The sequence below is a fragment of the Amblyraja radiata genome, chromosome 2 (assembly GCF_010909765.2).
Source record: "Amblyraja radiata isolate CabotCenter1 chromosome 2, sAmbRad1.1.pri, whole genome shotgun sequence".
Lineage (NCBI taxonomy): Eukaryota > Metazoa > Chordata > Chondrichthyes > Rajiformes > Rajidae > Amblyraja > Amblyraja radiata.
The window spans coordinates 82948792-82975577 of NC_045957.1; the positions used below are offsets into that span (position 1 = coordinate 82948792).

Here is a 26786-nt window from a genome sequence, read left to right on the forward strand (position 1 = left end):
TGTCCCCTACATTCGGGTTTCAGGAGACACTGAGAACTTGTACCAGTGAAGGTGTTGTGAGAGCAAACAAAGCCAGCTTTTCAAATCTTGTTGGAACAGTGGGCCTTGGATGTTTTGCTAGTAATGTCAGAGCATTTAATCCAGATTCCCAAAGATTCTCAAGGCACAACAGTCAGGAGAATGGGTTTGAGAGGGAAAGATAGATCAGCCATGATTGAATGGCGTAGACTTTATGGTCCGAATAGGGTTGCCAACTTTCTCACTCCCAAATAAGGGACAAAAGGTCAAAATACGGGACAAATTCCCAACGGCAATTCGTTGACCGACTTGGCCGTGGATGGGTGAATGATGAGTTAGCCTGGGTGCTGGACTGCACACAAAGCCCAGCCGGCAGGCCAGTTGAGGAGTTTTGGCACGGGCGCCGGACTTTGCGCTCGACGTCACACTCCATGGGCTGCACTACGTCGGAACGGGTGAGGCGGGGCTGAACGAGGTGCTCTGACCCGACAGTCCCCTCGACCCGAGTAGTAGCAGTCAAATACAGGACAAGGGAGGTCCCCTATGGGACAAACCTATTTAGCCCAATATACAGGATGTCCCAGCTAATACTGCACAGTTGGCAACCCTAGGTCCGAATGGCCTAATACTGTTCCTAGAACGTATGAACATACCAAGCTGACAGTTTTCATGCATAAAGCCATGGTCACACCATTGCTCCCACTGAGTTCATCAGTTATTTTTCCCAGCAAAACACTCAAAAACGTTCTGTAAGTTCCATGCCTAAAATGTCTTGATTTTATTAAATAAATAAATAATTGTGGCTCTGGACATTCAAAATAAAGATATATAACAAAAGAAAGATGTTTTGCAGTAAGATTAGCAAATCAACAGAACTGTATTTGCATTTTTTAATTGCCCTATAGCAATATTTTTAGAGAGCGCCAGCTTCTCCAAAATGGCATAGCCTTGTGTGATACTCATATCCAAACAAATAATAATAAGCTGAAATTGGATTGTCTCAATTTTCCAGAAAACACTGTTATTTTTATCCAGCTGCCCATGTAATATTTTTTCTTTAGTTTCTTGCAGTTCCTTCTTGATTATGTTTTTGTTTTTAATTGGTTAAAGGCAATCTAGAACACGCACATATAAAGCTTTAATCAGATTAGGTTAAAGTGGTGCAATAACAAAGAAGTCAACATGTGAAAAAACATGAAACATGTGCAATGTTTTCTGCAAAACATCACTTCCTGCTAACATGACTGTCACATGTTTGTGTCAACTTTTATTTATTTTATATCACTATCTTGAAATTAATGAAAGAAACTGTTGAGGTATGACCATCCACCTTTAGTATGATCGGCTAAAGCCTTCTGCACCAAATTCTTGCCGGTCACTTCATAGCGGCAATGGAGGAATGCCACAGTGTCAAATGTATCAATCTAAGATCTATTTACTCTCTCACGAGGCATGAGGTATTTTAATAAAGAAAAACATTGACTATATTTAATTAAATCTGCTGAAGGAAATGCAACCAGAAGTAATATCCTTGCTGTCTCCATCTTTAAATACATTTCACATTTACACCACTCCGCTTCTATCCACAATCTATTTTACCAGGCAGTAACCAATTTCAATTATCTCTATTTCCTGGCATTAGTTATTAGCAGCATCATGAATGTGATTCCCAACAAATGAATAAGGATACTTAGAGAAGTTTCTCTGCTACTGTTAGTTTCTCTGCTACTCCTCTCCCCTGGCTGCAGGACGCTCCTCGCCTGAAGCTGTCCTGTCCCCCGGATACAGAATGCTCCCACCATTGCGTTGGGGGAAACAGGTGGGTGGTGGAATATTACATTGGGGAATGGGTTGCGTTGGGGGACCAAGCCTCCCATGTGACTGGGACACAACGGGTTCCACTTAGTCTAGATTATTAGTAAAAGTTGAAAGGTAACCTGCCATGCCTCGACTTCTTCTTCTTTAGAAAGCTTATGGTGGTAACTGAGTATCCCAGACCTGAGAGGCACATCCATCATTACATAGTTAAATTTGACTCCCATAGTGTAGCTGAAAGACCAATTCATTACTATTGCCTCCCAAAGTGAGAGAGAAATGAGTATTCCCAGTTTCACAAGAGAAGCAGCCTTTGCTATGTTCCTTGAAAGGTAGGAACAGCAAGAGCTTCCAGCAGGTCTTTGACCTCACCCTTCCAAATGGCTCTCTTGGCCCAACTATTTCTCCCTGAGCAAATCCCAGTCAATGATCTGCCATACATACATCTCCCCAGGTCCTAATCCCCGGCCAGTCTCACCCCTCCCAATTATATAGGAATATGGGAGCATAGGAAACAACACCAACAAATTCAGCTCCTCAAGACTGCTCCAGCATTCATGGCTGAGATTTCACCTCGAATCCTTCCCCTTAATACCTAGTAACATACAATTTTCTGTCTTGAATGAACTTAACTATTAACCTCCAAAACTCTCTTGGGTAGGGAATTCCACAGATTCACTGTTCCTAGATAAACCAATGATTTCATAGTCATAGAGTCATACAGTATATAAGCAGGCCCTTTGGCCCAACCTGCCCACACTGACCAACGTGTCCCATCTACACTAGTCCCACTGGCCTGTGTTTGGCCCATATCCCTCTAAACCTGTCCTATCCATGCACCAGTCTAAATGTTTCCTAGATTTTCAAGATTCAACGTGATCCCGAATGGCCAATCATTTATCTCAAAACTGTGACTCATCATCCTAGATATCTCAGTCAGAGGAAACATCACATCTGCTATACACTCCTTCGGAACCATGTATGTTTCAATGAAATCACCTCTCATTCTCCTAAACTATAGAGAGCATAGGCATAAGTGCTTACTCTCTCCTTAAACAACATATCTGCCATCCCAGGATATCTTCACTATTGCAAGTATATCCTTCTTTCAGGAGAGAGACAAGACCGTTGCACAATTTTCCACATATGGTCTCACCAGGACTCTATGCCACGGAGCAAATCATCTTTACTCCTTCACTCTTGTAATTGCAACCTCGTTGCACTACTCATTAACATATTTTTAACTGCTGATAATGATCCACCAAAAATACAGTCTGAATTATAATCTTCTGTCCCTCCTTCACCCCTCCCCCAATCATGTTATTAAGTCAGACACTTAGACACATCAAGCCAGACACAGAAAACTGGTGTAACTCAATGGGTCAGGCAGCATCTCTGGAGAAAAGGAGTAGGTGTTTCGGGTCGAGACCCTTCTTCAGCTGTGTCTGTCTTCAGTTTAAACCAGCATCTGCAATTCTTCCCCACACATTAAATGTGAAGTCGGCCAACTCACAAAACTAGATGCAGTAAAGGAGAGTGAGTGATATGGACACAGAACATTGGCATTTCTCCATACCTCTGCTGATTTGTGGCACCCCGACTACAAAAAGACCACCAGCTTTCTCCCCTCTACTACATCAGTCTAGAGAAGGCTCTTCTCAAAATGGCCGTCACTCTCCATTTCCCTCCATGCCTGACCCGCAAGGTTCCTCCAGCAAATTGTTTTTGTTCAAGATTCCAGCTTTTGCATTCACTATGTCCACAAAAAACACAATTGGTCTGAAGAAGGATCCCGTCCCAAAACGTCACCTATCCATGGTCTCTAAGGATGCAGCCTGACCCACTGATTTACTCCAGTGCTTTGTGTATCTTTTTTTGGGGATAAACCTGTGGTTTCTGTGAAAAGGAACTTTTTGGTTCAATGGTCGCCAAGAGTCGATACACCTGTGTATGAGATGAAAATTCTCTCTCTTCCCTTCAAAAAGAGAACAGTCAACTAGAGAAGTATAAAATCAATGAGAAATCTTGTTTAAAGTACACTTAGTGAATTTCTAAAAAACCAATATTCAGGAAATTGTAGCCTTTGCTCCAGGATAAACAAACGGGTGCATTTTTATACAGCACACAAGATGACACATGACAACTCAGGTGAAATTTCTTATCTGAATCACTAGAAATGAAAAAAACATAAAGATCAACACTTTATGTTGAAACCTTAAAGGTTAAAATTCAAGGTTCTCTGCGATAGATTTGGACAGAAATCTCTCCTTAGTTCTAAGTGTTACCTGAGTTTTGTAATAATGTTTTCTTGAGTACTCCACTTCCGAGACATGCTTCCATGAACTTCAAAGGAACCAAATTTTGGAAGTGGTCTACACCACATATTTTATTGTCCATTTTGTGCTTGTACTAATTGCAAGTTTCTCCCTGATGATTTAAATAATTAAAGCACTCATCCAGACGTCATTTATATCTGAATATTTTATAATTCCATGGGATGTGGTGAAGGATAATTGTGAAGGAGGCTCGGAGTTATTATCCAACTAATTCTCCTCAATAAATTGGCATGGAGTTACGTTGTCCAACAGCTGCGGTGCATTCAATGAAGGTAGATGGTGGTATTAGTACTCCAGGACTTTTTGACAGGATGGGCCAGATCATTATGGGGCTATCCTGCTGCATAATATCTCCACTCAGAGCCTCCACATGTCCAGCGCCTACTTGGTCCAAGTAACAGAGGTTTATCTCACAAGCCCAAAGAACCCATTGCTCCAGAGGCATGGTTCAAGTGACTGCAGACAAACTGTCTGTGCAGTGATCTAGTCCCACCCCCAAAGCCCCCATGACAGCTCTGATCACCACCAAAGTCCCACCCATGGACTTACTGAAAGCCATGGCTGAGATGGTTTAAAAATTCTCCTGAAGGTCTCTGATTTGCACTCAGTGCAAGTTTCAGACTGTAGTTACTTTGCATTGAAATGAACCGAAAGGCGTTGGCATCTTTTGTTCTGGCACAAGGAGATTTACTTGAGGCTTAACGTGAATAAATATTTCACTTCTTTAAACAGAGCTATCAGGGACATTTGTAATATTTGAAATAACATAAATAATTATTAAAATATTTTAATAATAATAAACAAAAGTTAGGTTATAACAACTTCTTATAAGATATTTATAAATAATTGAACTTTAAAGTAGAGAAACTTAGCTCAATTTAAAAAAGGGGAAACTTTTCTCATTTGCTTCCTTATCTGTTGCCTAATATACTTTTCACTCTGACATACTGTATGGTATATATAAGCATTAAACAGCAACAGGCGCTTAGGAAAACCAAAGCTTACCTCAGGATTTCAAAGGTAGCACCTTACCCCGAATGCATTGATGTTTGGTAAACACAAAAACATAGGCAGTGTGCGGATGGGGATTCTACCACACCCACAGTGTGGTAGAATCACGCTATTTCTCCTCAAAGGACTCCACCTATGCTGGCCCAATGCAATGGCTGCAGTCACATTGACTTTCTTTGTGTGACCGACAGCAAAAAGGAACTGTATCACCACCCACATCCTGCCACTGCTACAGATCTTTACAGAAACCAGCAGCCAAAAACGTGTTTACATACTTGAAGCTTGCCCGCATTACTGAATATAGTTGTTGGTATCTAATCGGTTAAGTATCTAGGCTACCCAGAAATGCACAAAGAATGATTTGCAGATATGTGCGCGGTTAGAATGTTTCAAACTGTAGCTACTTTGCACTGAAATGAAGCAAAAGGCACTGGCAACATTAACTCCAGTCCAATTAGGCTTGCTTGAGGCTTAAAGTGAAAAAAAGGTTCCACCACATCAAGGCTGTTTTCTTCTTAACAAAACTGACTTTGCTCTTGCTGCTTATCTTCCTCACTCCTCAATATACACCGTGTTATTGATGGCTCCCTCTGGATGACTGAGTCCCACTTGGACATACCCATGAACTAGGAACCCCTGCAATCCTGAAAATGTGTGGATATTGGAATCATGTCAGATTACATGCAGAACACGTAATGAGTAAAGGAAAATGGAATCAGACAAGCTCAGGTTAGTTCAGAAAATTACACAACTTGTAAATTAACCTATTCATGTTTTGCTTGGCACCAGTCTTTGATGCATTAGGACAGCCTTCAGTGATTGAACATAAGAGGATTTGAAGATCAAAATCTCAGACTTAACGCAAAGTCATGGTCTACTGGTTAGCAGCGATCCCCGCCTTATTATCTTTGATTCCAGACCTACTACCACAAATTCTATTTCTGCAAAATCTTCCATGTTCATTGCATAAATAAGTCGTCTACCATACCAATATCCCAAACAGAGAAGCACTAGTTACTCTCAGCTGGCTAAGTTATATTGTATCATTCACACACAAATTGCTAAATATCTGAAAGAGACACTTTATTAATTTAACTGCAGTTATGGGAGAAGATTATCAGGTAGACAGAGAAAAAGATTCAAGAATGCGTTGAAAGCTTCCTTGAGGAAATTCGCCACTGGGATCTTCTGGTCAATGGCCAATCTAAATGGAAAAGGAGCTTGCAGGACGATATTAAGAACATGATGCCATGCATCAGGAGTATACAGAGGTCCTGTATAAGTAGTAGAACATAAAACAGTACAATACAGGAACAGGCCCTTCAGCCCATAATGTTAGTACAAGGGGTGCTATGCCTCATAGAACCACCCACTAACCCATCTGATCAGCCATCTCCTGTACTATCTGTGGATGGGTCTGCTGCTCCACTTTGGCCTCATGACCCACCTCTGAAAGCTGTGAATCTGGAGTAGAAGCAAGTTATCCCCAATCCCAAGTGACTGCCTAAGGATGAAAAAATGATTTCAGAGAATTGTGGACGCAGTCCAGATCATCACACAAACCAACCTCCCTTCCATGACTCCAGTTATACCTCACGCTGCCTCGGCAAGGCCAGCAGCGTAATCAAGGACGAGTCGCACCCTGGCCACTCCCTCTTATCCCCTCTCCCATCAGGCAAAAGGTACAGAAATGTGAAAACACACACCTCCAGATTCAGGTACAGTTTCTTCCCAGCTGTTATCAAGCAACTGAATCATCCTACCACAACCAGAGAGCGGTCCTGAACTACTCTCTACTTCATTGGAGACATTTGGACTACCTTTGATCAGAGTGTTCTGGCTTTATCTTGCACAAAACATCATTCACATTATTCTCTTTATCATGTATCTGGACACTGTGGATGGATCGATTGTAATCATGTACAGTCTTTCTGCTGCCTGGTTAGCACGCAACAAAAACTTTTCACTGTAGCTCGATGCATGTGACAATAAACTAAACTCAAACAAATGCATCTGAGCTGTTACACTCAATTGAATAAATTGGATGGATCTTCTCCTGAGTAGGATAGTCAAAACTTCCAGTAGCAGCCTCCTAGCACATTCTAACACATAGCCATTGGTAATAATGTTTGTGATTTTTTTACTAAAGGCTTTGCCAGTACCTTACAGTGAACTCAAAACCACAGGAGCGCAATTTTGCAAATGTAGTTTACTTGCCAGAAGCAACACATAACTGAACACTTCCTGTCAATTCTGTAAAATCCATCTACAACAGAAAGCTGAGCAAATGCGTCATATCTGTCAGTTCACAGGAATGAGATACAAGTTTTATCAAAAAAGTGCCAATAAAAGTTGAACTGAAAAGATTGTTCAGATAATTCAAAAGGTAAACTGAGGATGAGTTCATCTTCCCTGAATAGGGTTACGGTTAGTCAGAGTCATAGCAGTATTTCTACTGCAAAACAGCTTTCAGTCGGAACAATCTGCAAAACAAATTGTGCAACCTTTCAAGAAATAGTTTTGCAATTCATTCCCATGCACATTCAAATTATAGATATCTACACTGCCTTGTCCTGACGAAAGTTACAACTTGACTCATTTGGCAACATCGTAAGTTTCTCCATTATACAATTTAAAATAGCATTCCCAATTTAATCCAATGGTTAAGTACATCATTATTGTAGAAGTTCAACAAGTAAAAATTAGCAAAAATAAGGAACTGCAGATCCTGGTTTATAACAAATTAGATACAAAGTGCTGGAGTAACTCAGCGGGACATGCAGCATTTCTGGAGGAAAAGGATGGGTGATGTTTTGGGTCACCCAAAATGTCACCTATCCTTTTTCTCCAGTGATGCCACCTAACCTGTTGAGCTACTCCAGCACTTTATGTCTATCGTAAGTAAACATTAGTCCTCTGTAGCTCCACACTGGCTGCATTACCTTATCTTAAGCTTTGTTGTTTTTAAGTGTTATTTCTCAAATTGAAATATCGTGCCAATGCCAATAAGGTAATAAGTCGTCCCTTCTCCTCCACAGATGTTGCTTAACCCGATGGGCTCTTAACAGCTCACTTTCTACACATATATTAAGCCAAGAAGCCAGGGAGAAACATTTGGATTGTGGGTTGGGTAGTCAAAGTCAATAGAGCACTAGTGTTACATCATCATAATGGTAGCCAAATGTCAATCAGTTTGACATCCAGTGTACTATTTCAAAAACTTCCCATATGATTAAGACAAAAACATAGATTGATCATCAATTGAAAAGAGCAGCTCCTAGTTCACTGCTATTGTAGTACCACAAATCATTTGCCACAAACCCAAGTCAATCATCTGAATAAATGTGTTTTAACCGCTTGCGTACAATGAAAACACAGATTACACCATTTACTTAGCACTCATCTGTAATTTTTGGTGTAATTTACTATTTGATGAAAATAATAAAATGATCTGCCCTCATCAGAAAACACAAATAATTAAGGGGCTGCCCCACTTGGGCGACCTAATTGGCGAGTTTAGAAGAGTATTTAAAAATGACATGTTGAAGACCTTCTTCGACTATGTAGACCTCCTTCGACCTCCTTCGACTATGTTGAAGACCAGCTATGACTAGCTATGACTAACTTCGGGAAAATTGGACACCGAATAGTGAAGAGTGAAGACGACCTCCTTCGATCTCCCTTCCACTATGAAGAAGACTATCTACGACTACCTTCGACTACCCTCAATTACCTACGACTAACATGCCGACCTACTACGACCTACTACTAAACCTACGAGTAAAAAAAGTATCGTTTTTGTCCATTGCGACCTTTTTTTACTCGCGAGCATTTTTTAACATGTTGAAAAGAACGCCGCAACCTAGCTGAGGCCTTGAGTATGCAGAGACTACTCTCGAGCATGAAGGAGAGTTACGAAGACCTCATACGACCTCATGTCGACCATGCTGCGAGTATGAGTCGAGGACAAACTCGCCAGAACTCGCGGATTAGGTCGCCCAAGTGGGACAGGCCCTTTACAGTCTGCCTTGCAACAGATTCCTTGTCAAATAATCGACATGCCATTGCCCCTCATTTCTTCCCACTTCTTTCGTACTGTCTGAGGACGAGCATGGTTGTTCACAATCTTGGCATCCACTTAAACCTAAACCTCACCACCAAAACCAGCTGTCCTTATCTCTGTTATTGTCTGTGGTTACTACGCAACAAATAGCTTTCCATTGTACCGTAGTGCACGTGACAATAAACTAAACTGGACTGATGCTGATGAAATAGTCACACTTAGTTTTGTCATCTCTAAACTCAATCATTGTAATACACTCTAATACATTCTAATACACTCTGCCACATCCACACACCCCTCCCCCACCCTTGCTTTATGAACTGTAAACCTGAAATCATTGAACTCTTGATATGCCACATCCTTACTCTAACTATTAAATGCCATTTACCTATCACTTATTGCAGTGCTGATTGGGCAGAACAATGGCCCAGCTAATAGAACCAATGCCTCACATTGCCAGAGACCCTTGTTCAATACTGCCCTTGGGTTTGACTCAATAAAAAAAAATTGAATAGCATTAACAGTGCCAGTGGGTGATTGGTGGTTGGTGTGGACATGGTGGGTTGAAGGACCTTGTTTTTGTGCTGCGTCTCTCTATAACTCTAATACTCAATAATGCAATAGACAATAGACAATAGGTGCAGAAGCAGGCCATTTGGCCCTTCGAGCCAGCACCACCATTCAATGTGATCATGGCTGATCATCCCCAATCAGTACCCCGTTCCTGCTTTCTCCCCATATCCCCTGACTCCGCTATTTTTAAGAACCCTATCTAGCTCTCTCTTAAAAGCATCCAGAGAACCTGCCTCCACCGCCCTCTGAGGCAGAGAATTCCACTCTCTGTGAGAAAAAGTGTTTCCTCATCTCCGTTCTAAATGGCTTACTCCTTATTCTTATATGCCACATCCTGTCTGCCAGTGCCTTAATTAAAAAAATGTATTTCTTGTTTTCAAATCAATCCATGATTTAATAATCAGGCTCTGTGTCTCCCTCACCTCCTCCATCCAAACAATCTCCAAGAGTGTCATCATCCCACTATCATGACCATGCCTTCAGCTAGTTGGACCCCAAGCTCTGAAATTCTCCCCTGAAACCCTACCCTCTCCTTTTAAATAGACCTTCAAACCAGTCTGAAGAAGGGTCCTGACCAGAAATGTTACCTATCCATGTCAGCCAAAGATGCTGTCTGACCCGCTGAGTTACTCCAGCAAGTTGTGTCTTTTTTTCTTAAAAAACAGCTTTTTAAACCAAGATTGATAGTGCCGTGTATCCGGTGTACGTTTTATTTGGATAATTGCTCCTATGAACTAAGACATTTTATTATGTTTTATATTAATGCAACTTGATATTATTATTAATTAGAGCCACGGGCCATTTCTTAGCTTTTATTAGTTGGATAATGGCCTGAATATTCTGGAGTGATGCCAGAGTTCCACTCAAATTCGAGCAGTCAAGCGTAAATAATGCATTTCACTACACTTGTTTTTGGAACATATTTTACCAATTGCCTAGTGGACACCTAATTCTAATTAATTGAATTTACTTTAAAACTTTGAAATAGTTTTCAAATGGGTTTAAGTATCTATTTATATGTTTTTCCACTGTTATTGATATTTAGAATGTTTTAGTAGTTTGTATTTTTTGGTAAATGTGAATGTCTGCAGCATTTTAAAACATTCATAGTCAGGAGCATGGACTTAGCTGGATGCCAACTATTTCTTTATTATTTCCATGGGGAAAATTTGTCTGAACTCCACTCTGATGATTTGAATTCCAGACAACCATGGAAGGAAACGCTCTCCAGGGAATCAATTGAAGGTAAGTACAGATTTAGTAGATGGTTGTGCAGAAACCAGGGCAGGCTGTCAATGGGCCAATGCAGTATTATATTACCTGCTTCTATTATAAAACTGAATATCTGGGTGGAAGTGAAACTCCGAAGAAGATCCTGGAAATTGGACATTAAATTCAACGTAAGTTAACGAGTCAGTTAGCATCCATTGAAACACAATCCAAACGGAATATTTCTGGTGCATCAGTGAGCGGCAGAGTAGCGCAGCAGTAGAGATGCTACCTCACAGTGCCAGAGACCTGGGTTCAATCCTGACCACGGATACTGTCCGTATGGAGTTTGTACGTTCTCCCTATGACCGTGTGGGTTTTCTCAGGGTGCTCCAGTTTCCTCCCACACTTCAAAGACGTACACTCCAGAGATTTGTAGGTTGATTGGCTTCGGTAAAATTGTAAATTGTCCCTACTATGAAGTATAGTGCTAGTATGTGGGGAGATCACTGGTCGGCGTGAACTCTGTGGGCCAAATGGCCTGGTTCTGCACTAAACCTCTAAACTGAACTAAACTAAATCTGATCCATCTGGAGAGAATTACAGCCAAAGAACACTTAAAAGGATGTGTTGGTGATATGGTGCTGGTATGATGCTGGAGAGATTTAGTTGGGGTTATGGTGTTGGGGTTGATGCAGCAATGATACATTTTCTGTTAGGTTATTTGTGTATTCCATATAGGGTTGTCAACTTTCTCACTCCTAAATAAGGGACAAAAGGCCAAAATACGGGCCAAATTCCCGATGGCAATTCGTTGACCGACTCGGCCATGGTTGGGTGAATGATGAGTTGGCCCGGGTGCTGTACTGCACACAAAGCCCAGCCGGCGAGCCGGCTGAGGAGTTTTGGCAAGCGCGACGTCGCGCGCAAAGTCCGGCACCCCATCATGAACCGATCATCGGCCATGAGAAGGAGGGGTGGTGGTGTCGGCGGTAAGCGAAGGTCTGAAGATCAGACAGCTGGCCGGGCTGCCGACCGACGGGGCCACGGGCGAGGCGTTGCTGCTGCACTACGCCAGGACGTGTGAGGCGGGGCCAGACGCGGCACTCCCACCCGTCAGTCCCCTCGACCCCCGTAGTAGCATTCAAATACGGGACAAGGGCGGTCCTGTACAGGACAAACCAATTTAGCCCAAAATACGAGATTTCCTGGCTAATACGGGACAGTTGGCAACCCTAATTCCACATTGGCTACATGATATGCATATACTCAATCTGCTGATGAAAATTCTGCTTTACTTGCTGTGTGTTTCCAGCATTTTCTGTTTTTATACAATCTGCTACTTGAGTTTAGACAGAAATAGGATGGAAAGAAATATGCTTCAATTGAATTCTGATAATTCATAGTTTCTTTGTAGTAAAGATTACATCATCTATTTACTATTCAAAGATCTTTCTATTTCTGGAGCAGTTTTGGCATTTTGTTCATGGCCTCAGCTCATCTTTATTAGGACCGACCGAGCTTCTACGCATTTATTTATTGTTTTTGATATTTAAACCAGAGGCAAACTAGAGGCGCAAGGCAACTTTTATTCACAGAGCAAAAATTGGAAGATATAAAATGAGAAGTCCCAGACAATGAAAAGCGGTATGAATATTAATAATAATAATAATAAATTTTATTTCTCTCATTTCCAGTAACCCCTGCATTCCCTCCCTCACTGCCCCTTCCCCCACCCTAGTTATCCTGCCAGTGCATTCTACTGTTTACATCCATAACTTTGTCATCATTTCTTCCAAAGCCAACAATGGACCATTGTGGGCTCCACCTCTCCTTGGTCATCGATGCTGACTCTGATTTGTTCTGAACCTTTTCATACCTCTATTTTCCCTCCCCCCTGAGTCTCAGACTGAAGAAGGGTTTCAATCCGAAACGTCACCTATTCTTTGTCTCCTCTGAATTACTCCAGCTTTTTGTGTCTATCTTTGGTGTAAACCAGCATCTGCAGTTCCTTCCGACACAAAAGATCCTGTTTGTTTCCCCACTTTAATCCATTTATTAACAAATAGCAATTGTTCTTTATATTATGGTTCATCGGATCAAAATCCAATATGTATCCCACAAATTCAGCCCAGTGGAAATGATTCTGTGAACTAATCTAATAACTGCAAGAATTTGACGTTTTCTTAAATTTCTCTGCCCTTATCATTTTCTGCAAGAAATGTGAGTGAATAGAGTTTGAAGCCTGAAGAGAATAGCTACAACAAGAATGGGGTTGCTTCTTCTAGAGCAGGTAAAGATTTATTTCCCAATATTTTCAATCTGGCAGTAATTTATCAGCCTCCCTTTGAGGCTTCAGATTTAAAAGCTCCACTGTATGTGTGCCAGCAGTTCTGAATGACACCTACTGCTCTGTGGCAAAAGACAAGAAACCCAGCGTGAGATGACATTTCCAACATTTGCAACTAATTATGATACATGTCTGGGCAAAGACATATTAAAGCCACCTGTCACTTCCAGCTGGAAGTCACCACAAACAGCCAACAGAATTTTACCCTGCCAGTTTCCCAACAATCCCTGATCCACCCAAATCCGAGCACAAAGAATTGCTTCCTTACTAAGGTTTGCAAAATAAAAGATTTATATCAGTTGATCAGTCATAATCACATTGAATTGCAGTGCTGGCTCAAAGGGCCGAATGGCCTATTCCTGCACCTAATGTCTATTGTCTATATCTTCAGCATTATAATGTTTAGCAACAATTAGTACAATGAGCCAACTTTGTACATTGGGTTTGCGTGTGGTCACTGTGTTAGAAGAGGCTCTTGCAGAAGCAATCCAAAGTACAGGCAACTAAATCAAAAAACGTAAATTATTTTTCACAAAATGCGGATTGAATTGAACCTAACTAAGTTTGCTTTAGAAATCAGGAGTGAAAATGCAGATAAAAATTGTCACCAAAAGGAATGGCTCCATTTTGAAAACCTACTTGATTCTGTAAACTGAGAAGACAATGTTGTCATAAAAACTAAACCTCCCAAATGAGGGAATTGAACATAGTACACAAAAATTAGGAACAATAGTGAATCGTGTGGCCTTTTGAGCCTGCTATCGAGATCATGGCTGATTTTCTACCTCAGCGCCACTTTCCTGTATTATCCCCAGATCCCATGTCTTGTTCAATATCCAGAAATCCATCCATCTCTGTTTTGAAAGAAGATAAAGATTAAGCTTCCAATGCCCTTGGGCAGAGAATTCCAAAGATTCACCACTATCACCATAATCTCTGTGCTAAACAGCATACCTTTATTCTGAAAAAAGTCATAAAGTGCTGGAGTAACTGCGGGTTAGGCAGCATCTCTGCAGAACATGGAACATCCAGGGCTGCCTGACCTGCTGAGTTACTCCAACCCATTGTGTCTTTTTCTATAAACCAACATCTGCAGTTCCTTGTATACCTTTATTCTGAGACTGATCCCCAGTTCTAGGCTCCTCAGGGGAACATCTTCTCTGCACCAACCTTGATAGGAAGAGGCAGGGAAGATGTTCATTTTCATTGAAATCAAACTCAAAGTTTCCTCGTACAGAAAAATCTGCCAACCCAGTGGTCTTCGTTGCAAACCCCTGAAAAGCAAGTCTAAGTCATATGTTATTGAGGTTGGATTGAATGGGGTAATGCTGAGAAATTAGGAGATACATAGGCAATAGGTGCAGGAGTAGGCCATTCAGCCCCTCGAGCCAGCACCGCCATTCAATGTGATCATGGCTGATCATCCACAATCAATACCCCGTTCCTGCTTTCTTCCCGTATCCTTTGATTCCGCTATCTTTAAGAGCCCTATCTAGCTCTCTCTTCAAAGTATCCAGAGAACCGGCCTCCACCGCCCTGCTTTCTTCCCCTATCCCTTGATTCCGCTAGCCCTAAGAGCTCTATCTAACTCTCTTTTGAATGCATCCACTGAATCGGGCTTCAGTGCCTTTTGTGGCAGTGAATTCCACATATTCACAACTCACAATGTGAAAATGTTTTGCCTCTTCTCAGTTCTAAATGACCCACCCCTTATTCTTAAACTGTGGCCCCTGGTTCTGGGCTCCCCCAACATAGGGAACATGTTTCCTACATTTACCCTGTCTAATCCCTTAATAATTTTATATGTTTCTATAAGATCCTCCTCTCATCCTTCTACATTCCAGTGAATACAAGTCCAGTCGCTCCATTCTTTCATCATATGACAGTTCCGCCATCTCGGGAATTAACTTTATGAACCTACGCTGTACTCCCTCAATAGCAAGAATGTCCTTCCTCAAATTAGGAGATCACAGGGTCTCACCAGGGCCCTGCACAACTGTAGAAGGACCTCTTTGCTCCCATACTTAATTCCTCTCGTTATGAAGGCCAACATGCCAACATGCCATTTGCTTTCTTCAGTGCTTGCTGTACCTGCATGCTTACTTTCATGTGACTGATGTACACCCAGGTCTCGTTGTACTTCCCCTTTTCCTAACCTGACACCATTCAGATAATAATCGGCCTTCCTGTCCTTGCTTGTGTGAATCTGTGTATATGTGTCACAGTATGTGCACGTGAGTGTATGAACAATTTTTATTTGTCTCGCTTTTTTTGCTGTTATTTTGTTGTTATTGTTTATCTACATTTGCGCTCCGCTCAGGCAGTGCGCCTGAATTTCGTTGTATACACCACTACAATGCTACGTTTTGGGATTTTTAAGGCATACTAAACAATGACGAGAGGGGAATACAGCAAGCAAGATCCATTGAACAACAGCAGATTTGGAAATACTGTAAACAACCGAACAATGTGTATGCACTGGCATGTCAGTAAATTCATGGATGGAAAAACAACAACACCAGCACCAACAACAACACCAGCACCAACAACAACACCAGCACCAACAACAACACCAGCAACAGACACATGATGGTATGAGATGGAACGGAAATGTATAATGTTGCTACACTTCCTCTTCATCGTGTCAAAGGATATACCACTCAGTATTATTGCACACAGGGAGAGAGAAAACAGGGAATTATAGGCCAGTTAGCCTGACATCGGTGGTGGGGAAGATGCTGGAGTCAATTGTAAAAGATGCAATAGCCGCACATTTGGATAGCAGTAACAGGATCGGTCCGAGTCAACATGGATTTACGAAGGGGAAATCATGCTTGACTAATCTTCTGGAATTTTTTGAGGATGTAACTAGGAAAATGGACAAGGGAGAGCCAGTGGATGTAGTGTACCTGGACTTTCAAAAGCATTTGATAAGGTCCCACATAGGAGATTAATGGACAAAATTAGGGCACATGGTATTGGGGGTAGAGTGCTGACATGGATAGAAAATTGGTTGGCAGACAGGAAACAAAGAGTAGGGATTAACGGGTCCCTTTCAGAATGGCAGGCAGTGACTAGTGGGGTACCGCAAGGCTCGGTGCTGGGACTGCAGCTATTTACAATATACATCAATGATTTGGATGAAGGGATTCAAAGTAACATTAGCAAATGTGCAGATGACACAAAGCTGGGTGGCAGTGTGAACTGTGAGGAGTATGCTATGAGAATGCAGCGTGACTTGGACAGGTTGGGGGAGTGGGCAGATGCATGGCAGATGAAGTTTAATGTGGATAAATGTGAGGTTATCCACTTTGGTATCAAAAACAGGAAGGCAGATTACTATCTAAATGGCGTCAAGTTGGGAAAAGGGGAAGTACAAAGGGATCTAGGGGTCCTTGAAAGTCTATGAAAGTAAGCATGCAGGTACAGCAGGCAGTGAAGAAAGCGAATGGCATGTTCGCCTTTATAACAAGAGGAGTCGAGTATAAGAGCAAAGAGGTCCTTCTGCACTTGTACAGGGCCCTGGTGAGACCACACCTGGAGTATTGTGTGCAGTTTTGGTCCCCTAATTTGAGGAAGGACATTTTTGCTATTGAGGGAGTGAAGCGTAGGTTTACAAGGTTAATTCCCGGGATGGCAGGACTGTCATATGCTGAGAGAATGGAGCAGCTGGGCTTGTACACTCTGGAGTTTAGAAGGATGAGAGGTGATCTTATTGAAACATATAAGATTGTTAAGGGTTTGGACATGCTAGAGGCAGGAAACATGTTCCCGATGTTGGGGGAGTCCAGAACCAGGGGCCATAGTTTAAGAATAAGGGGTAAGCCATTTAGAACGGAGACAAGGAAACACTTTTTCTCACATAGAGTTGTGAGTCTGTGGAATTCTTTGCCTCAGTTCGGTTTTCTGGATACTTTGAAGAGAGAGCTAGATAGGGCTCTTAAAGATAGCGGAGTGAGGGGATATGGGGAGAAGGCAGGAAAGGGGTACTGATTGGGGATGATCAGCCACGATCACATTGAATGGCGGTGCTGGCTCGAAGGGCCGAATGGCCTACTGCACCTATTGTCTATTGTCTATTGTCAGATACTGTACATAACAGTTTTTACCACAAGAAGAATGTTTGAAGTTTACATTCGGGCAATTTCACCAATTGAAATACAATATTTGCAAATAGGTGGAGCTACATGCAAAACGCAAGGCATGTTTCTCGAGATTTTTCGTTTAGTTTGGTTTAAATATACAGCGTTTGAACAGGCCGTTCAGCCCATCGAGTCCAAGACAATCAATTAGTACTATCACTAGTTTTATCCTCCACGCAAGGGACAATTCATAGGGACAATTTACAGAAGCAAATTAACCTACAAACTTGCACGTCTTTGAAATGTGGGAGAAAACTGGAGCACCCGGAGAAACCCACGTGGTCACAGGAAGAATGTACAAAGGCCGTACTACACCCGTAATCAGGATCGAACCCTGGTCTCTGGTGCTGTAAGGCAGCAACTCCACTGCTGTGCATTGTGTCATCCTGTGCTGAGATATCAAAATACTCTCAATATTTAATTGCTGGGGCTATTGCAAAATCCTGGGGCTAGTTTTAAAGCCAAGTCTAAGGATCCTACAATCAGTAAGTAATCTGCTCAAGCTTTGCTTTATTTGTACAGGCATTCAATTTTTAGGACACTGTGATTTAAATGACATATCTTCAGGGACAAATTCACAAAAAAAGCCTTTAATCAAGTTTCTAAGAACAGATGGTGAATGAGCACCTTTTCTCTCCTGCAAGTGGCCAACGTTTCTACCAAGGCCGAGCACCCACTCAGTTCAAATACAGAGCAAGGTTAGCACAGCTACTTTGATGACACTTCCTCCCACCCTGCCTCTTGTGTGATTGCAGGGTGATTGCTTGTCAGCGCGGACTCAGTGTGCGGAAGGGCCTGTTTCCACGCTGTATCTCTAAAGTCAAAAGTTTAACACTTTGCGTGCTGGTCCAAGAAAAAGTATCTGCTATCAACCATTACAATCATTCCACTCTTTCTTGCAAGGAAGCCGTTCCTTAATTCCTCCATCTTTGCTGCTTTCCACTCTAGGATATCTGAGATGTCCTCTTTCTTCAGTAAACGTGACTTGCCCTCTGCTGTTGTGGATGGAGCCCTCACATGTGTGTCCACTGTGTCCCACAGTTTTACAAACTCTCACCCCTCCCCACCCCACCCCCGCCCCACGAACTCCCCATTCCTCCGTCCCAGATGGAACAACGATAGAGAAAAAATCCTGAAATGGTTGTGAGATAACAACTATATCATTCATTTTTATGTATTGGCGGAGATTGTATTGGCGGATTTTGTAAAATGCAAACTCTACAAAATTGAGGACAACAGGATCTTTCCCAACCATCTTAGAGCATGTAAAGGACGATCGATTGAATCCCGTGGCCTCATCAACAACACACCACTATTGCATCAAACTATATGTTTGCGCTTAATCCCTGAAGTGCGAGTGGAGCCTATTTGATTCCACAGAGATTAGAAACCGTTACACTGAGGCACAGCTGAAGCAGCAACGTTGTAAACAGATTGAATAACTTAAAATGGTTATGGTTAGAGATAGAACATGGAGCCAATTATCCCACAAACCCGCACGTCTTTGGAATGTGGGAAGAAACCAGAGCACCCGGAGAAAGCACAGATGGTCACAGGGAGCACATACAAACTCTGTACAGACAGTGTCCAAAGTCAGGATCAAACCTGGGTGTCTGGCACTGTGAAGCTTCTGCAGCTTCTACAGCTGCGCCACCATGCCACCCTTACCCGAGTAACTGCAGATGCTGGACTTTTGAATAAATAACTGAGTATTTGAGTAATTCAGCAAGTCAGGCAACATCTGTGGAGAGAATGTGTAGACGATGTTTTGGCTCGAGACCCTTCAGACATTTGTAACTATATTATAAAACCTTGTCAAATAATACTTCAACTTGTTTTGAACTCATTTCTGATGTCAGTAAAATGTATATGCTCTAGAAAAAAATATTGTCTCTTCCCCCATTTGCTTTCTAGTTTGTCACTTGCTTAGTTTCAGTCTGCCTGTTTGAAACTATTTTTAGACAAGATACTTATTCAAGAGTCATTTCACTTCCCATAAATAAACACACCTAAACAGTGTCAGAGAGAAGATCTACAGCTGATCCCAGCAGGGTAGAGCATTTGGGGAGAGAAATCGCTGATGTGGGGTAAGGTAAGCCTCGATTTGGACAATAGGTGCAGGAGTAGGCCATTCGGCCCTTCGAGCCAGCACCACCATTCAATGTGATCATGGCTGATCATCCCCAATCAGTACCCCGTTCCTGCCTTCTCCCCATTTCCCCTCACTCCTCTATCTTTAAGAGCCCTATCTAGCTCTCTCTTGAAAGTATCCAGAGAACCGGCCTCCACCGCCCTCCAATGCAGAGAATTCCACAGATTCACAACTCGCTGTGTGAAAAAGTGTTTCCTCATCTCAGTCCTAAATGGCTCACCCCTTATTCTTAAACTGTCGCCCCTGGTTCTGGACTCCCCCAACATCAGGAACATGTTTCCTGCCTCTAGCGTGTCCAAACCCTTTATAATCTTATATGTTTCAATAAGATACCCTCTCATCCTTCTAAATTCCACCCTCTCATCCTTCTAAATTCCACCCTCTCATCCTTCTAAATTCCAGAGTATACAAGCTTAGCCGCTCCATTCTCTCAGCATATGACAGTCCCGCCATCCAGGGAATTAACCTTGTAAACCTACGATGCACTCCCTCAATAGCAAGAATGTCCTTCCTCAAATTAGCCACCAAAACTGCACACAACACTCCAGGTGTCATCTCACTGTACAATTGCAGAATTACCTCTTAATAATAATAATATCTTTTATTGTCATTGCACGTCAGTGCAACGAGATTTAGTGTCGTCAGTGCAACGAGATTATAAAGGGTTTGGACTCTTTGCTCCTATACTCAACTCCTCTTGTTATGAAGGCCAACATGCCATTCGCTTTCTTCACTGCCTGCTGTACCTGCATGCTTACTTTCATAGACTGATGAACAAGAACCCCCAGATCCTGCTGTACTTCCCCTTTTCCCAACTTGACATCATTTAGATAATAATTTGCCTTCTTGTTTTTGCTACCAATGTGGATAACCTCACATTTATCCACATTAAACTGCATCTGCGCACTCACCCAACCTGTCCAAGTCACCCTGCATTCTCATAGCATCGTTCTCACAGTTCACACTGCCACCCAGCTTTGTGTCATCTGCAAATTTGCTAATGTTACTTTGAATCCCTTCATCTAAATCATTGATGTATGTTGTAAATAGCTGTGGTCCCAGCACCGAGCCTTGCGGTACCCCACTAGTCACTGCCTGCCATTCTGAAAGGAGCACGTTAATCTCTACTCTTTGAACGTCAATCTGAAGAAGGGCCCGTGTGAATCATCATCTCTCCATTCCCTCCCTGAATGCTGCCCGCTGAGTTCCTACAGCACATTGTTCTTTGCCCAAACTTTCATCAACATGTGTGTCTCCACTACATCCATATCTATTCAGTTTCTATCGCTTGCAAGACCCACTGCTCTGGAGTCAACCTAAGGAGAGCCCCAAGACAGCCTAAGGATTCCAGCAAATCTAGCAACTGTGTTTAACCCGTTTAAAGTCTCAACAATTACAAACAAAGTCCAGCATAGTCATTAATCCTGTAGATCAGCCAAAGGGAAATCACCATTTTCTTCCAGAAGTCTGTCAGCTCAACAGAGCTTGTCTTTCCGCTGACTGGTTAGGACGCAACAAAAGCTTTTCACTGTACCTCGGTACACGTGACAATAAACTAAACTGAAACAGAATGTCACAGTTTACAACTGGGTACCATGTCGTCAGAACCTTTCTTGAGTCTGAAGAAAGACCCCAACCCAAAATGCCTAGGGTCCATTTCCCTCGCTGAAGCTGCCTCATGTGCTGAGTTCCTCCACCAGAGCGTTTTTTATTGAAGATTCCTATATCTGCACTCCCACACGTCTGCCTTGGATTTTTGAGAAGATACCTGTTGTTTAAAGGCTGCTGTGTAGCAGAAGCATTTTCTAATCTATGTTAGTGCAAATTCTGAAGTGAGAATAAATCTCATTAGAACATTCCTGTTAATTTCCTGTTAAAATATTTTCATTTTGCAATTAAAATGAATACTGGAAACACTTCCCATTTCAATGCTTGGTAGAATTAATGCTATAAAAATGATCTTCTTACCGCAACTACTGTACCTATTTCAATTAATCCCGATATATATCCCAAAAACTTTTTTCAAAAAGGTCGACTCCATTGTTACAAGTTTTATCTGGGATTATAAGAATCATAGAATAAGTAAAAAACATTTATGTAAGTCAAAGATAAATGGAGGTTTGGCTTTGCCAAATTTCTTGTTTTATTTTTGGGCAGTTCATTTTAAAAACATGAATTTCTGGCTGGAAGAAATGGATCAACAACCAGATTGGTTAAGGATGGAAAAGGAAGACTGTTTACCTTTTGAAATTGGACCGATCATATTTGCTACCACAAAACTGCACAAAAAAACCTATAGGGAAAACCCCATAATACATAGTGGAATACGAATTTGGAAACAATTAAAAAAAGTTTTAAAATTGAATAATATACCACTATGCCTTCCCATTGTAAATAATCCCTTATTCAAACCATCCTTTTTGGATAAGGGTTTCACACAATGGAAAAATTATGGAATTAAAAAGATTGGACATCTTTATGGGAAAGGCACTTTTCTTTCATTTCAGGAGTTACAACAGAATCATGGACTGCACTCAAATAATTTCTTCAGATATCTACAAATTAGAGATTATGTTAAATCTAACACACAAGTCTACAGGACTAGGGAACCAGAAATCCTTGATGAATGTTTGAACAGACATCCTAACACTGAAAAATTAATAGCTTATATTTATAACACCCTCCTAAACAACGAGGTACCACCGACGGAACTATAAGACACACATGGAAAAATGAATTAGGTCATCCTATAACGAAAGATTTGTGGGACGAAAGTTTACAACATATACATCAATGTTCGTTAAATGCCAGACATGCTTTAATACAATTTAAAGTCTTACATAGACTACACTACTCTAAAATAAAACTAAATAGAATCTTCCCACAAATCTCTCCTATTTGTGATAAATGTCTACATCTAGATGCTAATTTAACACATACGTTTGCAAATTGTATAAAAATTAAACATTTCTGGACTGATATTTTTGAAATAATTTCAGAAGTTATTAATACAAAACTGGATCCAAACTCAAAATTAATAATACTTGGAATATCAGAGCAAAGTTTAACACTCACAACAAGCCAAAGAAATTTCCTCAACTACAGTATAATAACCAGGAAAAAATTAATATTAAAATTTTGGAAAGGCCCTACGACCCCCACAATTAAAATGTGGATTGTGGAAATGTCGGAGACCCTATATCTAGAAAGAATTAGACTTGTCTTAATGGACAAACAAGAGCTTTTTGATAAAATATGGGCTCCATTCATTAATTATCTGACGGGATAGATTGGCCCAGCACGAAAACCCAACTGAAACTTGAACTCAGGATTAGATGAAAAGTCATACTTTATAATCTACGAACCTATCTCCAATGACGTATTATAAGCAATCCATTCCACCTTTTTTGTTTTTTTTGATATTTGTAACTCTTTTTTCTCTCTTTCTCTCTTTTTCTATATAAAAAAAAACACTAGTAGAAGTAATCGACAATTGAAAATTTTAATAATGTATGACTGATGTATATGAAAAGTTTTTTTACTATAATATGTAACTATACTTTATAATATGTCTACTTCTAATAAAAATATTTAAATTAAAAAAGAAAAAATTGAAATGAAATTTGTTGGAATGTGTAGGAGAGTTTTGCAACGTCTTTTATTTTGCTTGCATGCCTTATTTCTTAGGATATATCTTGTAACATTTTATAAGTTTGAAGTCAGATTTTATAAGATTGAAGTTAGATTAAAATTAGAACTCAAATTCCTTGGGACATTCTGAAGTGAATTCTAATTCAAAATACCATCCATTAACACAATACAATCCAGGAGAGGCTTCCTGATTGTAAAACCATTTTTGTGCAATGCATCACATGACAGGAAGGTATCATGCATCATTGCATCAATGCTCGTCATGGACAAATCACAAGATCTGAAAGATGATGAATTGAAGACCTAAAATACACAACTGAGGGAAGTGTGGAAATGCCTTTTAAGGGTCAGTCCCATTTAGGCGATTTTTTTAGGCGACTGCCGGCGACTGTCATAGTCATAGCAGGTCACCAAAAAAACAGTGACTGGAGCCCCCTACGACAATGTCTATGACAAGCTACCACAACCTACCGCCTAGTCGACATCAAGCTGCGGCAAGCTACCGACAACCAGCGACCCATTAGGATGTCCACCTACGACCACACCTACAACAACCACACAGGTGACAAACTACGACAACCGAAGTCAACCTACGTCCACCCGTGACAAGCTACGACAAGTTTACGACCCCGTCGGCGACAACTGAAGACAAGTCAGTCGCTGGTACCTGTCACTGGTTGATGTAGGTAGTCGTCAATGGAATTCACTAAAGTCAGCACCGGCGACAACCTATGTCACCTGGCGACCAACCTACGACAGCACCTACATCAGGAGCAGTCAAGCTACGCTCATTGGCATCAAGCCACTGTCGCTGAACATTTTTGAACATGTTGAAAATCCAGCGGCGACCAGAAAGACACTACGTCTCTTTGGGCGACTGAGGAGACTTCTCACGACCATACAGGCGACACCCCGGTGACCGTGGCAACAGCCTAGTCGCCTGTAGTCACCTAAAAAATAGCCTAAGTGGGACAGGCCCTTTAAGAATTTAGTAACTGCAAAAACACACTGAATTGTGATTTCCATTTGGAGTATTCGAATTTATTAGATTACATTCTGTGATATTTAATGAAAATTGATTTATGATAAATTTGTAGGTTAAGTTTTAGAGATACAGTGTGGAAATAGGCCCTTCAGCCCACCGAGTCCGCACCGACCAGCGATCCCCGCACACCAACACAAGCCTACACACATTAGGAACAATTTACACTTATGCCAAGTATACAAACGCAAGCCAATTAACCTACAAACCTTTACGACTTGAGTGTGGGAGGAAACCAAAGCTCTCGGATAAAACCACGCGGTCACTGCGAGAACGTACAAACTCCATACAGACAACATCCCTAGTCGCGATCGAACCCGCCTCTCTGGCACTGCAAGCGCTGTAAGACAGCAACTCTACTGCTGCGCCACCGTGATAATGAATAAGAATGCAACATGCTAAAAAATATTATTGAATTGATCCAATTCTAAGATGGATTTAACGCTAAGATGGATTCACCTTTGGCATTGTTTGCTGAACAGTTTGGGAGAAATGTGACCTGCAATTGGCTACAGGAAACCAGATCAAAGGGGGAGGTTAAAAATGAAAAGCTTAAGAAATGGTCTCATATTAATATACAGGTCCACCATCGATTTTCCAGGACCCAGTGGTGATGCCCCCCTTTAATCCAGACAAAGTCCTTCCTGGAAGACCCCATAAAATGTGGTGCCTAGGTCAGGTGAGGTGGCCAATCTCTACCTCATTGGGACTTCCGTGCTGATTGGCGGGTCGAATTTTCCCCCTGCGTCTAGGCCTCTGGAACTTCAGCCCGGCCGGAGTCGGCAGATGCGTTCCCATAGCCGAGCTCCATGGCCGCCTTTGCAGGCCAGTATCTCGACCCCCCAAGGCCATGACCTTTGTTGGTCTGGCAATACGGATAATTCAAAAAGGCTCTGGAACCAATGATGCCAGAAAATCAGTGGTGGACTTGTAGATGGTGCATCCCCACTGGAACAAATCGTGCCTGTTCTCTTCCTCTTCTAAGCCATATTAAAATAACTATAGTTTTTGCTAATGGTTGATTACTGAGATAGGAAGGCTTCTTATACTAGTGAAGTACAGGAAGACGATAGAGAGCTTAGTAACATAGTGTTAAGACAGCAACCTCTCCCTCAATGTCAGCAAGGCAAAGGAACCAAATATTGACTGTAGGATACAATGTGGTGTACACTCCAGTCAGCATTAATGGTGCCAAAGTGGAGATGGTAGAGTGCTTCGTTCCTATACATTAATATTAGTAATTATTTATCCTGAGACATCACATTGAAGCTATGAAGCTAATGAAGCATGAAACCTAAAATTTGCACCAAATTTGCAAGAAAAGTCACATTTCAACATTACCATTCTAAAACAACATAGTTGAAAATTTCCCTGGAGAACTAAAAATATGGGTATTAGAGGAAATTTTGGATCAAAGACAGAATGAGCCAATAAAAGAGCATTAACATTGCAATGAATTTAGACAGGTGAATAAGACACAAGTTTAGAGTTCAACTGCTGGAAGGTGATGGAGGAAACAATTGAACCGGAACCATTTTAATAGAGGATACAGCCTACAGCTCATGTGATCTCACTGTGTGAATCTATTTTGTAATAAAAGTTCCATGGTCAGAGCAAAAACAAAGTGGTGTCCAGCTATACACTTCTTGATATTGAAGGAGTCATTATCAATTTAGTTAAAAGTAATTATTTGCATTATTATGATAAGGTGAGTTCTCAGTGACTAGCTGGGAGTTGATTTTGAGCCAAGTACCATACTGGCTATTTAAGAAGGAACTGCAGATGCTGGAAAATCGAAGGTACACAAAAATGCTGGAGAAACTCAGCGGGTGCAGCAGCATCTATGGAGCGAAGGAAATAGGCAACGTTTCGGGCTGAAGACCTGAAGAAGGGTTTCGGCCCAAAAAGTTGCCTATTTCCTTCGCTCCATAGATGCTGCTGCACCCGCTGAGTTTCTCCAGCTTTTTTGTGTACCATAGTGGTTGTACTGACAGTGGATTGAAAATAAAGAACTGGTTTTCCATGACTACCGTTTCATTGCTCAACAAGTATTGAGATCGCATTGTTAACAATTTTTCAGATAAAAATGCACTTACAATGGTTTTAGTTATCCTTAGAACTAAAGTATAATTCAGATTTAGTATTTTAAATGTGGAAAGACAAATGCTAAAAGCTAAAATCATGAATGCGTAAATTGCAGATTCAAGGTGACATTATATGACTAAGCCTGAAAAGTATATGAAGAGGAGGAAGCAAAGCTTTTCAACCATCAAAAGGTACAACCAAAGAGTGTGATGGAATATCCTTCACCTGTCTATACAGGACAAAACAATTGATTTGACCAGTACCCTGTCCACCATCTTAAACATTCTTCCACCATCAAAGACACTGGCATCATGACATAGAGTCATACAGTGTGGAAAC

General features: G+C 41.4%; 1 protein-coding gene across 2 annotated transcripts in view; it reads right to left on the minus strand.

Moving 5' to 3' along the window:
- Positions 1 to 26786, minus strand: part of basp1 (brain abundant membrane attached signal protein 1) — a 68591-nt gene that overhangs the window by 2114 nt on the left and 39691 nt on the right. The gene's annotated exons all lie outside the window — the stretch shown is intronic.